The sequence below is a fragment of the Schistocerca cancellata genome, chromosome 8 (genome assembly GCF_023864275.1).
Source record: "Schistocerca cancellata isolate TAMUIC-IGC-003103 chromosome 8, iqSchCanc2.1, whole genome shotgun sequence".
Lineage (NCBI taxonomy): Eukaryota > Metazoa > Arthropoda > Insecta > Orthoptera > Acrididae > Schistocerca > Schistocerca cancellata.
In genome coordinates, this window is record NC_064633.1 from 116,603,638 (window position 1) to 116,617,943 (window position 14,306).

Genomic DNA, 14,306 nt, shown 5'->3' on the forward strand with positions numbered 1-14,306 from the left:
AAAAAGAAATGGTTAGAGGGCAAATGTAAAGATTTGGAAGCATATATCACTGGGAGAAAGATAGATACTGCCAACAGGAAAATTAAAGTGGCATTAGGAGAAAAGAGAAGCAGATATATGAATATCAAGTGCTCCGATGGGAAACCAGTCCTAAGCAAAAAAGGGAAAGGTGGAAGGCGTTTGTAGTGGGTCTATAGAATGGAGACGAACTTGAAGGCAGTGTTATAGAAATGGAGGAGGACATGACGAAAATTAGATGGGAGATATGATACTGCCAGAAGACTTTGACAGAGCACTGAAAGACCTAGGTCGAAACAAGGTTCAAATGATTCAAATGGTTCTGAGCACTATGGGACTTAACTTCTAAGGTCATTAGTGCCCTAGAACTTAGAACTACTTAAACCTAACTAACCTAAGGACATCACACACATCCATGCCCGAGGCAGGATTCGAACCTGCGACCGTAGAGGTCGTGCGGTTCCAGACTGTAGCGCCTAGAACCGCTCGGCCGGTTCGAAACAAGGCTCTGGGACACTGGTAGCCTTGGGAGAGTCAGCCATTATAACACACTTCCCTCTGGTGCCCAGGATATATGAGACAAGCGAAATACCCTCGGACTTCAAGAAGAATGTAGTAATTCCAATTACAAAGAAATCAGAGGCTGACAGGTGTGAATGTTATAGAACTGTCAGATTAATAGGTCATGGCTGCAAAAGACTAACACGAATTCGTTCTAGAAGAATGGAAAAAGTGGTAGAATCCGATACCGGGGAAGATCAGCTGGGATTCCGTAGAGATGTAAGAACACACGAGACAATAGTGACACTACGACCACCTTGGCCTGCTGTTGTTGTTCACGAGCCAGTTGATGACGAACAGAGATGTACTTTAGCCAACCGGCTGATTTTTGTGGTTTTGGATTAGAACATGCAGTACCCACACACCCAATTTTTGAGCCTTCCCACTGCATGAAAATGTCGCACGATAGTGGAATGATAATAATTCATCACATTTGCCAGTTCTCGAGTACACTGACGCGTATCATTGTGGATTAATGCGTTTAAACGATCTTCATCAAACCCCGCACGTCTTCCTGAACATGGAGAGTTATTAACGTAAAAATGATACTGCTTAAAACACGAAAACAATTTTCTTGCCGTTCTCCGTCCAATGGTATTAGCCCCATACCCGGCGTAGATTTTTCTGGCTGCCTCCGCTGCTTTCACCCCTCTAGTGAAGACAAACAGAAGACTGTGTGAAATGTTCTGATTTTTCCACTTGGCACTCCAACTTCTTCTAGCGTCCACAGCTCCACGCACTATCTCCAAACGACAACATGAAGATTCAAATGGCAACAGTTAACTACAAAAAAATGACACTTGATGAACAAATCCATAGCAACCAGGATACGGACACCAAAAACCAAAATGCTACGAACGTATGTATCAACCTAATTCATGGTGTAATTATAAGTAAGACAGGAACGAAAAAATCGAAAAGAACTAAATAATACCGAAATTATTTAGTTCCAGCACACTCGCGTAACCTAAAATATCCTTAAACTACTTTCGCACTTTGGCCGTATCTATTTCCTCATTAAACTCTGCAGTTTTTATAAAGCAGCGATGCGTACTTGCCAGGTACTGCAGTCAGTTGATTTCTTACTTCTGGTAAGGAATCACTTATAGAAACTTTACCGTGCCGCTATATACTACATACAAAGTTGTTGCCTGCATGCTATGAGGGAGAGGCTGAAATACAGTGCCACACACGTTGAGAATGTTTCCAGGGGGATTCGAGCAGCAGCCGGTATGTTATCGAGATCGGCTGCTAGAACATTACAGGTTCCACGACCCGCCTCTCTGTCCGCTGTAACGGAATTACAGATTCATCTCCCGACGACCTGATGATAGGTTCCAGCCAGCAGTGCTCCGACTTAACTCTGCTGGAGTCTCCGTATCTACCCGCTGGACGGGTATTTATGCCTGGGGCGTTGCGTGTACGTTTGACATGTCACGCAGTTAAAATACGAGAGAACCAGGAGCTATGCTAAAGAATAGAACTAATACTTGATATACGATCTGGATTACGTGTTTTCAGTGAAATACAGTCACCAACATGTTCCAGACCATTCACGCCGCAATTTCTGTGAGAAATAATACATATCTTGATGTATACTGATGCTTATAGGATGAACAGATGTAAATTAATGAAGCAACACATCATATTTTTCCTGTATACTATAACCAGGATCTTGCTTTGTTAAAATTTTGCGTGATGCCTATTTTCAGCGCGAAATTGCTGCCTTACTGTGGTACTAATTCTGAAATGCGCTTTCCTCGTAACCTTGTTGACATAGCGCCACCGATGCCTGTAGAGGGCTCTTAAACACTGACTTCTAAACAAAAACTTAAAAATAAATTTAACAGTCCGCCAAAAATGTAGTTGGGCGTAAAAGGTAGAAATGGAGTATGCCAGAATTCGGAGATTTACGTATTAAGTGTGTTTGTTTAATAATCTACACCGTTACGAGTTCGACCACGTGGTGTAACAGACACAAATATATGTAAACAGAATGCTTTTCAAGCAGAAAGTTAAATAACGCAACTAAATGGTATTACATAGTCACATTGCATCCATAGCCTATCTGTAAAAATCTGTATTACCTCAAGTATTATTAATCATGTCCCTGGAATGGAACAGAGGTGTGAAATGATGGCTGTCATTATGGCTGCCCAAAATTAATGTGGGATATCACCAAAGAGCGCCAGACCTACGGGCGTTGTTGCATCTATATCTACATGATTGCTCTCAAATTCACAAATATTTGGCAAGAAGTGCACAGAACCACTTTCAGAGAATTTCTCTACAATTTAACTTTCCATTAATATGTCGGAAAAATGAACATCTACATCTTTACCGTGAGCTCTGTGCCTCCGGTTCTTCTGTCGCTTCTCAAAGAGCTTCCGCACTTCGGTGCAAGATACACCAATGAGTCTTCGGCGCCAGGGACACAGCAGGAACTCGACTTCATGCTGCTGAGTTTATTAATTCTGTAACTAGGTAATCAAAGGTGAGACTGTCACTTTACACAAACAGAAACAGTGCCAAGCATGCCGACATCGACACTTCCAGTACCATCTGGTATTGTAGACGTGTCTTAGGGAGCCATGACCACTTGAAATCGTAATGGAGAAGGACACTGTGTCGGTCGCTCGGTATTTTTTATCTCAGTTACTGGTTTCGACGTCTGTAAAAGGCCTGCCGCTGATCAATACAATTAATACTATGCAACTTACAAGGGAACCTCCCCATCGCAACACCCTCAGATTTAGTTGTAAGTTGGCACAGTGGATAGGCCCTGAAAAACTGAACACAGATCAATCGAGAAAACAGGAAGAAGTTGTGTGGAACTATGAAAAATATAAGCAAAATATACAAACTGAGTAGTCCATGCGTAAAATAGGCAACATCAAGCAGAGCGTGAGCTGAAGAGCGCCGTGGTCCCGTGGTTAGCGTGAGCATCTGTGGAACGAGAGGTCCTTGGTTCGAGTCTTCCCTCGCGTAAAAAGTTTAATTTTTTTATTTTCCGACAATTATCAAAGATCAGGCAATCACACATAATTAACTTCGCGCTCCAAAATTCCAGGACATGTTCAGATTTGCTTGGACGTATACAGGATTTGACGGTCTACACACGGAAAAATATGAAAACGTTAAAAACGTATGTTTTGACAGAGCACAGGGAAAACTGTGCGACTGTGAAACTGTTGCATTCATTTGTTGCAGTTTATGTGACAAACTCTTACGTTTTCATCACTTTTTTGGTAGTGATTATCACATCCTCAAGAAAACCTAAATCGGGCAAGGTAGAAGAATCTTTTTACTTATTCGCCAAGTGTACAAGTTAGGTGGGTCGACAACATATTCCTGTCATGTGACGCACATGCCGTCACCAGTGTCGTATAGGATATATCAGACGTGTTTTCCTGTGGAGGAATCGGTTGACCTATGACCTTGCGATCAAATGACTTCGGTTCCCATTGGAGAGGCACGTCCTTTTGTCTACTAATCGCACGGTTTTGCGGTGCGGTCGCAGAACACAGACACTAATTACAGTGAACAGTGACGTCAATGAACGAACGGACAGATCATAACTTTGCGAAAAGAAAAAAATTAAAATTTTCACTTGAGGTAAGACTTGAACCAAGTACCTCTCGTTCCGCAGCTGCTCACGCAAACCACGGGACCATGGCGCCCCTCCGCCCATGTTCTTCTTCATGTTGCCTATCTTGCGCATGGACTGCTCAGTTTGTATATTTTGCTTATTTTTTTCACAGTTCCACACAACTACTTCCTGTTTTCTCGATAGATCCGTGTTCAGTTTTCCAGGGCCTATCCACTGTGCTAAATTATAACTAAATCTGAGGGGGTGCGATGGGGAGGTTCCCTTGTTAGTAGTAATGTGACTAAAGGATGTGAAGACGACCTACATCGAAGGTCTAAACCAGTTACACGAATGAAACATACAAAGTGACACTGACGGTGTCCTTCATTACCTTTGCTGTTTAACAATTTCTTGGCATACGACTTACCTTCTGTTTTTTTGGGTGTGTGTGTGTGTGTATGGTGAGGGGGGAAGAAAGACTGACAGAGAGTGAGAGAGAGGGGGTGGAGAGAAGGAGGGAGTGTCAATGTCGAGTCTCCTTTATCAGGTCGCCTCGTGGGCCTGAAACAAGTAATTAAGTTCACTTAAATAGTCACCCACGGAATCACCGTAAAAAATGACCCGCAAATTCTGTAGCACAGACTTCAAGAAAACTGTACAGAAGATACAATGAATGTACAAAAAGTGTGCGACAGCAACAAATCTTCATTTGTAACCCAAAAGAACAACATCTGGCAGACACAACAACATTCATACGGAGCTCAGGCTGTTACACATTATGGAAAAAGGTCACAAGCTGAAGCTTGCGTGTATTCCACAAACAGTGAATAGAAATCTGTCAACGAGAAAATAGTGAATATATACTGTTCTTCATGTCTTTCGAGGATTCTCCGCAGACAGAAGATCAGTAAGCATAAATATATGAAATAGTTTAAGAAATTAGAGGTGTAAACTGTAAAGTATTTGACACAGCAACGTAGATACTAACAACTCTGATGTGTTTAAGTGCAACCTATGATTTTATGTGCGTTTATGCATGTGTAAGCGGGTGTGTGTGCATAAAATTTAAGTGCTTTCGTAAATTTAACCCAACAAAAAATATAATAATATTAAAGAATACAAGGGGTCATGTAACTCTTAGTTTCAGATTCATGTAAAAGACGTCCAAAAAGAAAACCACACACACACACACACACACACACACACACACACCACACACAAAGGCACGCATAGAGAGAGAGAGAGAGAGAGAGAGAGAGAGAGAGAGGGGGGGGGGGGAAGGAGAGAGGGAGAGGAGCGGGGAATAACGACATAACCAGAAAATGAAGCAACTGTTGTCTGCCTGAAGATTATATCTGTTCCAAACCACTGGTGGATGAATTATAAATGGGAAAAATGGCAAACTGCAGTACTTATTGATTTCGAGCGATCAAACTTTTACAGCAGTCGCAATCTTACGCCAACGTTCAGTATACAGCATGGATGATAAACTTACAATGCTAACAGTGTTGGAGATATTTATGGACCTACATGGTGATATCGAACTGGCACATCACCCACTAAACAGACTGAAAGTACGGAAACAGCGCCGGAATTCGAAAGTTAAATACGAGTAACAGTATAATATGTGTGATGATAATACTATTCAAAATGTCAGTCAATGATCATTACACACCTTTTATTAAAATAGAATCAGTCTGTGTTATACAGTTTTACTTCGCTCACAACGTTTCGGTGAAAGTTATATGTTACAAAATGGCGTACACCTTTGTTACAATATGTCCATAACGAGATGATATTTAAAAGATGGAGTAAATTAAAGAGCAGTACTCATTACCTACAGATACGCATTAATTATACGAACTATTTCGCAAAAGGTATATTGACAAACGTGGGATAGATTACTAATTGAAAAGAGCTGGAGTTGCGATGGTAGCTGGCCACTTGCCTGTTTGTCTACAGGCATAGATTGGTAGAGGTCAAATGGTTCAAATGGCTCTGAACACTATGGGACTTAGTTTCTGAGGTCATCAGTCCCCTAGAACTTAGAACTACTTAAACCTAACTAACCTAAAGACATCACACACATCCATGCCCGAGGCAGGATTCGAACCTGCGACCGTAGCGGTCGCGCGGTTCCAGACTGTAGCCCCCAGAACCGCTCGGTCACCTCGGCCGGCTAGATTGGTGTCTGCTCTGTGGTGTCATCAATGCGCGATTCATAACAATTATTTTTAGTGAGTTAATAAAGCTATATTGCATTCATATTGTTCTGTACGAACTCGTACACAATGGTTGGGAGGTCGTCGCAGGAAAGCTGGACAGAAGCAAAAATTATTAACGAACAATTTAGCACAGTAAACAGCAGTATACTTTACTTGCATTCCTCCAGAGACTCATTACAAATAATGCAGCAAGAAACAGAGTCCAGCTCATACAGTAGTAAGGAGGATAAAAAAAAAGCACTCCGTCTTCAGGCCACGAGTGGCCTACCGGGACCATCCGACCGCCGTGTCATCCTCAGGGGAGGATGCGGATAGGAGCGGCGTGTGATCAGCACACCGCTCTCCTGGTCGTTATGATGGTATTCTTGACCGAAGCCGCTACTGTTCGGCAGAGTAGCTCCTCAATTGGCATTACTAGGCTGAGTGCACCCCGAAAAATTGCAACAGCGAATGGCGGCCTGGATGGTCATCCATCCAAGTACCGACCACGCCCGACAGCGCTTAACTTCGGTGATCTCGCGGGAAGCGGTGTATCCACTGCGGCAAGGCCGTTGCCCAGTAAGGAGGATAAGGCTCTATGAATTAAAGTACGAATGATGGTGTCAGAGCGCGACTACGTGGCGTGTGCTTAGAGTCACGTAGCGAAGTACGAGGCCCACGAGGAAGACAGGCAGCGGCGCGTACGCCACGGAGGTAGGCCAAGCTCGCTCCCTCGGCTCAGCAGAAAAATTGCGTTTCTACATTTTTTAACTCGTAACTGGGTTTGTAAGTACAAACGAGAACTGCAACTTCTACTGGAAACTACTATTATGGAATTTTACTGTTATTAGTCCTACAATGATAGTGCATGTGCCTAGTAATCATTTTTCACAGCTGTACTGCTGTACAACATAATTAAAATCATGTCAAAATCATTATCAGTTGCATAAGGCACCACAACTTGTATGAAATGAGGACTGTTACCAGAAGAGATTAAATGCTACAAAACAAGCCCTTATAGGAGGTTGAGTCAAATGAAAACCTTAAATATTATTTTAAATATTATTTATTGTGCAGATGTGGTACAAATCTGTATCACTTTTCAACATAATCTCCCCCACGCTCAATGCAAGTCCTCCAGCGCTTGCAAAGTGCATAAATTCTTTTAGAAAAAAGTTCTTTTGGTAGTCCGCGCAACCACTCATGCACCGCCTGGCGTACCTCTTCATCAGAACGGAACTTCTTTCCTCCCACTGCATCTTTGAGTGGGCCAAACATATGGAAATCACTTGGGCCAAGTTTTGCAGAGTACGGTGGATGAGGAAGACACTCAAAATGCACGTCTGTGATTGTCGCAACTGTTGTACGGGCAGTGTGGGGCCTTGCATTGTCATGTTGCAAAAGGACACCTTCTGACAGCAATACACGTCACTTTCATTTGATTGCAGGCCGCACATGATTTTTTAGGAGATTTGTGTATGATGCACTGGTGACAGTGGTCCCTCCAGGCATGTAATGTTCCAAAATGAGGCGTTTATTGTCTCAAAAGAGTGTCAGCATAACCTTCCCTGCTGATGGTTTTGTTCGGAACTTCTTTGGTTTTGGTGTTGAGGAATGGCGCCATTCCTTGCTCGCTCTCTTCGTTTCCTGTTGGTTGAAGTGAACCCAGGTTTCGTCCCCAGTAACGATTCTTGCAAGGAAGCCATCACCTTCTCGTTCAAAGCGCCGAAGAAGTTCTTCACAATCATCAACATGTCGTTCTCTCATTTCAGGAGTCAGCTGCCGTGGCACCCATCTTGCAGACATCTTGTGAAACTGGAGTACATCGTGCACAATGTGGTGCGCTGACCCATGACTAATCTGTAAACATGCTGCAATGTCATTCAGTGTCACTCGGCGGTTTTCCTTCACTATGGCTTCAACTGGTGCAATGTTCTGTGGAGTCACAACTCGTTGTACCTGGCCTGGACGAGGAGCATCTTCCACTGAAGTCACACAATTAGCGAACTTCTTACTCCATTCGTAGACTTGCTGCTGTGACAAACATGCATCACCGTACTGAACCTTCATTAGTCGATGAATTTCAATAGGTTTCACACCTTCATTACGCAAAAATCGAATAACAGAATGCTGTTCTTCCCTGGTGCAAGTCGCAACTGGGGCGGCCATATATACTGATACTGCGACGGTATGTGTACATCTGCACTATGCTGCCACCTACAGGCCATTCTGCACGCTTTATGTAGCAAGCTTACCAACTTACAGGATAACGGCGCGAAATTTCGATTTGTTGTTACAAATTTAAGGTTTTCATTTGACGCATCCTCGTGCCATGTATGTCGAGAATTGATTTTTGTTGTGCAAGTAGTAATCCGTAAGACTTTATAATAGCAGATTCCAGTGGAACATGCAATTCTCGTCAGTACGTAAACACCCAGTTACCAGTTAACAGGCTTAGAAATGCTTTTTGCCTGCCGAGTTAAGCGAGCGAGCGAGCTCTGGCCTACCTTCGTGACGTAGGCGCCGCGACCTGTGTTTCTTGTGGGCCTCGGCGAAGTGACTCCGAGCGCGAGTGGGGCGTGTGTCTGCCGCCCGCCCTCCTAACTGCGGCTGCCGAGGGCGCTCGTAGTCCAGAACTGCTGGACGTGTGGCTCAGTGGGCGCGCACCATTGGGTCCACCAGACCCCGCGGAACCGCTATTGGCGTCTTTCTTCTGACACACATATGTCAACTCCGAGCGAGGTCTCCTTGAAAAGGAACAGATATCAAATAAACATCAGGACGTCCAAGATTTAGTTCTTCTTTCTTTTCGCGAAATCATCTGCGGCGAATTTCTGAATCCTTTGAAAAGAACATTACCGATCTCTGATCCGAGCTTGAGCTTCATCTCTAGTGACCTCACCAGCCATCACTATGGGGGCAGAACTAAGATGGAAGGGGATATGAATTTCAATTTTTCTCCCTTCTTTTTGCCTAGATCGTCGATTATTTCATACAACATGGATTTCTGAATCTTATTGAGCACTCTCATTGTTTTCATGTGCGGCTATAGTTTCGATACGTTATTCACGCCCACTCTTTGGCAACTGAATTTACCTTCCTATCTCTTGTTACTGGTATCTTCCGTCATCTCGTCTCGTAATAGTACACAACGGGTTCATGCTGTTGAGCTATTTTTTACGCTTCAACAGTTTTATCAATATCGATTAACTCATTGGAAAATGATAATTAGTTTATTACAAGCTGCGACATTGTCGCGAAAACATAGTGACCCGTATATGTAATAAGTTTCCTGTAATTTACGTCTATGGTGACAAACTTTTTGTTAACAGATTACCGGTTTCGGACTTTAATGACCATCATCATATCTGTTTCATAAAAACAAAGTCTTAATGTACTGCAGCCATAGTGGCTTCGTCAAATGTTAAATGCGGAATCAGCACCAGCATCGTCAAATACATATAAATAACATCATATGCACGAGTCATGTTGTCAGTAGCACTGCTGTTTAAAAAACTGATGATGCTCATTAAAGAACGAAACCGGTAATCTGTTAACAAAATGTTTCTGACCATAGACGTAAATTAAAGGAAACTCATTAGTTTGTTATTACTTGGGCATAGCCGAAAAAGTCACATGCATGAAGTGAAATAGACGGATAGAGAAATATGAGATGTTTGAGAAGAAAAACGTCACATATTCCTACAAGATGCAGTATTAGTAAAGAGTAGAAGAAAAACTTGTCTAATTACGTGTTCGGAAGCCACTAATCGTTAAGGAATGGGCCGTTTTGCTTGTGAAGAGTTATCTGCAGTGTTTGGTGATACAGGCTGTCTTACTTTGAAGTTCACTGCGTGTATCTAAATGGTTGTAATTTGAAGGACACTGATGATGTGGGTATATGCAAATCCTCCAGCTGTTGTGGAGCTGAGGCAATGAGTTCGCTGCATTATCAGTGTAGGGACAGAATTCCCCGGGGACAAATTCATAGCAAATCTATTAACAGATGCAAGGTATCACCAAATTACCAGCGATGAATTATAAGCGGATTGAAGAACGTTGCAATTGCGGGAAGACAACGACTGTGGTTTAAACGCAACTGGATTGCACCATTTTTCTACGTATCTCACCACGACGGTTCATGGGCGCCGGATTGAATCCATTCGGTTTCTGGCTAGACATTGTCGTGTAGGTCAATGCATGTAACGCAGTCCGAATGGAATGAGTTGTATTTGGAAGAGTGTGTGATTCACTGCGAAGAGGGTCTAAGGATGTGTTAGGATCCGTGTTGACCACATGCAGGGCTGAATATACTGTCTACTTCTAAGTAACAGACAGATTGAAAAGAAGAGGTCGAAATAATTCAGTTTAACAGGCATTAGCTCCTGGAAATATCATTCCAGGAATTTTTATTCTAGTTTTGATCAACAGTAAATCCTATAGGATTATGAAACACGATTTTCGAACATCCTGTATTTTTTCACTTGAGGTTAGTGTACTTATCAGATGTGTGTAATTAGCAGTGATGTCGTTAGGTAGAGTGCCCATTTGAATCCAGACACGTCGGAATTTATTTCTTACACTGGTCAAAATATCTCTGTATGTCTTCTTCCGTCAGACTGCCACCTAGTAGATCGCAAGAACACGAGTGTAGAGCATAGCAAACTGGTCCTCCGTCGTCACGGAATTAATTGTCGTTGTTGTTGTTGTGGTCTTCAGTCCTGAGACTGGTTTAATGCAGCTCTCCATGCTACTCTATCCTGTGCAAGCTTCTTCATCTCCCAGTACCTACTGCAACCTACATCCTTCTGAATCTGTTTAGTGTATTCATCTCTTGGTCTCCCTCTTCGATTTTTACCCTCCGCGCTGCCCTCCAATACCAAATTGGTGATTCCTTGATGCCTGAGAACATGTCCTACCAACCGATCTCTTCTTCTAGTCACGTTCTGCCACAAATTTCTCTTCTCTCCAATTCTATTCAATACCGCCTCATTCGTTATGTGATCTACCCAACTAAACTTCAGGATTCTTCTGTAACACCATATTTCGAAAGCTTCTATTCTCTTTTTGTCTAAACTATTTACTGTCCACGTTTCACTTCCAGACATGGCTACACTCCATACAAATACTTTCAGAAAAGACTTCCTGACACTTAAATCTATACTCGATGTTAGCAAATTTCTCTTCTTCAGAAACGCTTTCCTCGCCATTGCCAGTCTACATTTTACATCCACTCTACTTCGACCATCATCAGTTATTTTGCTCCCCAATTAGCAACACCCATTTACTACTTTAAGTGTCTCATTTCCTAATCTAATACCCGCAGAATCACCCGATTTAATTCGACTACATTCCATATTCTCGTTTTGCTTTTGTTGATGTTCATCTTATATCGTCCTTTCAAGACACTGTCCATTCCGTTCAGCTGCTCCTCCAGGTCCTTTGCTGTCTCTGACAGAACTACAATGTCATCGGCGAACCTCAAAGTTTTAATTTCTTCTCCATGGATTTTAATTCCTACTCCGAATTTTTCTTTGGTTACCTTTACTGCTTACTCAATATGATTTCGATAATACCTGTTACAACACAAGGATATCATTCAAGGTCGAGAAAAGCAGCGTAATAATATAGCATGATTAATGAGTAGTCAGTAATTCGAGCGTCATATTTGTATCGACGAAGTACACATTTAAGTCAAATACACGAAAGAAGACTAACTTATAAACCATATATGCGTACAAGAGCGTACTTAGGATCTGAGAAAACGAAAGGAGGCGGTGCGGAACAACTGGTTGTAGATACGTGAAACATCGAGCAGTGGAACGAACTAAGTACAGTTCACTACAAAATAAACTTCAGTATTATTAAGCAATTTTGTTTGTTTCTCACCAGAGAGATTGTCCGCCTTCGTAGGTCGCTAATACACTCCTGTGCGACTCGTAGGTAAGTCTGTTCGAATCGTGGTGGTGGCAGAAATTTTACGTTCAGTATTTGGCTGGTAAGGAGGGGGAGAGGAGGTAAAGTGAAGCTTTTGATTGCCAGATGTTGTGTCATCGCAGTGGATTAAATTGCAAACCTCTCCGCAGTGTCTCACGGAGTGAAGGCATGTCACACTGTTGATACATAGTTATCCGTCCATCAGGCGAGTACGTTAAGCTCGGCCGTCCCCTGGGTGCTATTCGATAGGAGTAGGCTGTGTGCTGGCGTAGGGTTACACCCTCTCCCTTCTCTCATCATCATACAGCACAAACGCAACACCGCACTGTACACGCACACACACATACATCATAGTCACTTGCACTCACCAGTTGCACTTCAGACACAACTCTCACACACCATCAGAAAATTGTCAGCTGTGGTCGGAAGACCCTTCGGAGCTCCTAGATGAGAATGTCTTACGTCTCTTTCCTTTATGAAATATATACAGTCTATTACCTTATTACAAAAACCTGTTACCGACGATACACTTAATTGGGAGAGAATATTTTCTATGAACTACATAATGCAGCGCCACTAGTTTTCATGTCAGCTGGTGTGTAATGTTAATAGTAATTTAGTAAGCATCATTCCTTTGTTTTTGTATTGACATTGATGTTGAGCTCTTGACACTACTACACTACCAGCCATTAAAAATGCTACGCCACGAAGATGACTTGCTACAGACGCGAAATTTAACTGACAGGAAGAAGATGCTGTGATATGCAAATGATTAGCTTTTCAGATCTTTCACACAAGGTTGGCGCCGATGGCGACACCTACAACGTGCTGACATGAGGAAAGTTTCCAACCGATTTCTCATACACAAACAGCAGTTGACCGGCGTTGTTGTGATGGCTCGTGTAAGGAGGAGAAATGCGTACCATCACGTTTCCGACTTTGATAAAGGTCGGATTGTAGCCTATCGCGATTGCGGTTTATCGTATCGCGTCATTGCTGCTCGCGTTGGTCAAGATCCAATGACTGTTAGCAGAATATGGAATCGGTGAGTTCAGGAGGGTAATACGGAACGTCATACTGGATCCCAACGGCCTCGTATTACTAGCAGTCGAGGTGACAGGCATCTTATCCGCATGGCTGCAACGGATCGTGCAGCCACGTCTCCATCCCTGAGTCAACAGATGTGGACATTTGCAAGACAACAACCATCTGCACGAACAGTTCGACGACGTTTGCAGCAGCATGGACTATCAGCTCGGAGACCATGGCTGCGGTTACCCTTGACGCTGCATCACAGACAGGAGCGCCTGCAATGGTGTACTCAACGACGAACCTGGGTCCACGAATGGCAAAACGTCATTTTTTCGGATGAATCCAGATTCTATTTACAGCATCATGATGGTCGCATCCGTGTTTGGCGACATCGCGATGAACGCACATTGGAAGCGTGTATTCGTCATCGCCATACTGGCGTATCACCCGGCGGGATGGAATGGGGTGCCAACGGTTACACATCTCGGTCACCTCTTGTTCGCATTGACGGCACTTTGAACAGTGGACAATACATTTCAGATGTGTTACGACTCGTGGCTCTACCCTTCATTCGATCCTTGCGAAACACTACATTTCAGCAGGATAATGCACGACCACATGTTTCAGGTCTTGTACGGGCCTTTCTGGATACAGAAAATGTTCGACTGCTGCCCTGGCCAGCACATTCTCTAGATCTCTCACCAATTGGAAATGTCTGGTCAATGGTGGCCGAGCAACTGGCTCGCCACAATACGCCAGTCACTACTCTTGATGAACTGTGGCATCGTGGTGAAGCTGCATGGGCAGCTGTACCAGAACACGCCATCCCACTCTGTTTGACTCAATGCCCAGGCGTATCAAGGCCGTTATTACGGCCAGAGTGGTGGTCCTGGTACTGATTTCTCACGATCTATGCACCCAAATTGCGTGAAAATGTAATCACATGTCAGTTCTAGTATGATAAA